At 33.3% G+C, this 3,405-nt stretch overlaps 1 long non-coding RNA gene across 1 annotated transcript; it reads left to right on the top strand.

Annotated features, from left to right (window-relative positions):
• The first annotated feature begins 28 nt into the window (after positions 1-28).
• LOC111088905 lies at positions 29-2,579 on the top strand. Its single transcript, XR_002613277.1, has 2 exons — positions 29-155; positions 2,050-2,579. It is a non-coding gene; the product is annotated as an uncharacterized LOC111088905 (long non-coding RNA).
• The last annotated feature ends 826 nt before the right edge of the window (positions 2,580-3,405 follow it).

Genomic DNA, 3,405 nt, shown 5'->3' with positions numbered 1-3,405 from the left:
TCTGCAACCGGGACTGTCACTGTCGTGTCGGTCTCCTTAGTCACAAGAGACGCTACTCTAGACGAGCGATCAACATGAGCTAACAATGGACGGATGCTCATCCATGGTCAAACCTGGCCGAAGGAGGCCTACAACAAGTATCGAGTCATCATCAGGTAAGGGTTGTGTTAAAGACAGTTGAATTCGAAATAACATAACAGTGAGAAAAAGTTTGTAGGTGGCGTTAAATCAGATTTTTTTAGTAAAATGAGGTGGAGAGAATATCAATATAGATAAAGAGGTGTTCGTCAATATTTATTCAGCAATGGCTTTGATGACTTTATCATTAGTACTTCAGTTATTTTTCTTCTCTTGATATTTGGCTCTCTTCGGCTTATTTCAACATTGTTTTCAATGATAACGCATTTTCTTTCTTTGAGATATTCAAAAATATGTGAGGGTCCCTTAAGACGTTCCTTAAGTCCGAAGTTCATTTCACTTTCAATCTCTCTGATATAATGCCCCCATTCCCAGTGGCACAGTGGCATGTCTGCGAACATATACTACTAGAAACCTGTTTTCCATACCCGAGATGGGCACAGAAAAAATAGCCTATTGTGTAGCTTTGTGCTTAACTACAAAAGCACAATTCTCCGATATAAAAGTGTTTATAGGAATTTCATTTTATTCTGTAGATCATTCCGCTGCTTCTATTTTCATTGGGGTAATTTTAGTGATAAAATTGAATAAGTTAATTAAGCTCCAAGTACTTAAGAAACACGCAAAGGCATTATGAGAAATTGTGAAAGTAGGTGAGTTAACTTTTAAATACTCAAGTTGCACATATAAGCTAAACAAATACTGAACGAAAGTGTCAGGCAGAGCTACATATTTTAGTTTATAGAACACTGCTAATTAATCGTGAACATATGTAATGTTAGGTAGAACTACGTATTTAGTTCATAGAACAATGCTAATTGATCGTGAAAATATGTAGTGTTAGGTAGAACTACGTATTTAGTTCATAGAACAATGCTAATTGATCGGGAACATATGTAGTGTTAGGTAGAACTACGTAATTAGTTCATAGAACAATGCTAATTGATCGTGAACATATGTAGTGTTAGGTAGAACTACGTATTTAGTTCATAGAACAATGCTAATTGATCGGGAACATATGTAGTGTTAGGTAGAACTACGTATTTAGTTCATAGAACAATGCTAATTGATCGGGAACATATGTAGTGTTAGGTAGAACTACGTAATTAGTTCATAGAACAATGCTAATTGATCGGGAACATATATCGGAATCTTCTTTTAATAAAAATATATATATAATATGAGATTAAACTATTAATTAGTTTTTGATCATTTTCTTCGTCGTAAAACTCCATAGTTTGCTGAATATGAAAATAAAGAAAGTTCGGAGGAAAATTTTATTCCTGATTAATTAGGTTGTCAAGTTTTTTCTAGATAGATAATATAATTTCTAAGTGTCCTTGAATTCAGTTTCCACTGATTCGGGTACCAACGGTGCTGAATATTTAATTGAAACTTACTTCATACACTGCATAGTATAGTTACTTTTTAGTTCAAAAAGGAGGGGATTGATAAAATATTGTTTATATATTAAATAAGGAAATACATTTTATTGTAATTTCGCAACATTGTCGGTTGGCATGGCCTGGTGGTTAAGATGCTCAGCTCGCAATATGCGGGCCACAGGTTCGAATCTTGTCATCGAACATTTTCGTTCTTTCAGCCGTGGGGACGTTACAACTTGAGGGTCAAGACCACTTTTTGTTTGTAAAAGAGTCGTCCAAAACTTGACAGTGAATGGTGTTGACTAGCTGTCTTTCCACTAGTCTCTGCCACTTCCATATTAGGGGCGGCTAACGTCGATAGCCCACGCAAAATTCAACAAACCAAACATAGTATTGTCCCAATGAAAAACACATTTTGATGAATGGTTGGAAAAGTCTATACCGTACTTTTATTATAAATCTGATATTTCGTCACTCTATATTGTCCTATATTGGAATATATTTTGCCTTTTATTTTCACTCTTAGATCAACACCGTATCCGGGTGTGTCAGCGCAGGAAGTGATGCAGCAGATACGAGCAGGATATTGCTAAGATAAGCCAAGTCACTACAAACGAAAAATGTACATCACCGTGTATTATTTTTGGAACAAGGACCCATAACAACGGTTTACATTTGTGAAGCTGATTCATATACTTGATATTTTACTTTTGTTATGAGCAGGAATACACTGAATTAGATTACAGATATCCTTATAACATCACCAGTATTTTTGGTGAACTGTGAAACGTTTCGTGTTCGTTGTTCATATTTGCTCATAGTTTTTGTTAATGTTACATTATTCGAGTTAATAGACAGTTGCGAAGTGCCAGTAAGGTTGCAACTTACAAAACACGCGCATATACCAAAATGACTCATTAAAAATATATTAGGCCTAATACTAATGTCTTACGACAAATGTAATTCTAAAGATATAAATAGAAGTATTTACTTGGAATACAAAATATCCACTACAGTCCCTGAATTTTCCTGAGAGAATAAAACAGAAAAGTTCAAGATTTAAAGTGTTTTGTTATATATAAAATATATATATAGATAGATAGATATAGTCGATTCCTAATTATTCGCTGTCCTATGCTTATCAAGTAATTAGTGAGCAAAGGTACCTTTAGCTAAACGTTTAGGTATTTTTATTACACTAGATTTTTGTATACAAGCATTTCTTAAGTTATAGAACAGTTTTATTTCAAAACTACCCGCTTACTCAGCTGTCTGCTTAAATACGCCATGATTTTTTTTTCAAGCCGTAGAACAGTTACAGTTTGAATAATTACAGATTTACATTTGTGAAAGGCATTATTTTAGGCCTAATACATCTTTAAACAATACAGTTTTTGAAAATCCCTAAGACATTAGATTGTGAATGTCTTGTTTAAAAAATGTATTAGGCCTAATACTAATGTTTTACGACAAATCTAATTGTAGAGATATAAAAAGAAGGCTTCATTTGAAATACATATAAAACACTACAATCCCCAAAATTTCCTAAGAGAATAAAAGAAAAGAGTTCTAGATTGGTAGTGCGTTGTTATATGTAAACGTTATATAGATATGAGCGATTCGTAATTATTGGCTGTTTTATGCATATCAACTTATTAGTGAGCAAACGTAATTTTAGCCTAGCGTTTAGGTATTCTTATTATTCTAGATTTTTGTGTACAAGTAACACTTAAGTCATAGAACAGTTTGTTTTCAAAATTGCCTGCTTAGATACACCATGAAGTGTTTTTTTTTCATTTTTAAGTTTCATTTTCAAGCCATAGAACAGTTACTGTTTGAATAAATACAGAAATATATATGTAGATTTACATTTGTGAACGGC

The sequence above is a fragment of the Limulus polyphemus genome, unplaced genomic scaffold (assembly GCF_000517525.1).
Source record: "Limulus polyphemus unplaced genomic scaffold, Limulus_polyphemus-2.1.2 Scaffold107, whole genome shotgun sequence".
Taxonomy (NCBI): domain Eukaryota; kingdom Metazoa; phylum Arthropoda; class Merostomata; order Xiphosura; family Limulidae; genus Limulus; species Limulus polyphemus.
Note: the sequence above shows the minus strand (reverse complement) of the source record. Positions and strands in the feature narration are given on the sequence as shown.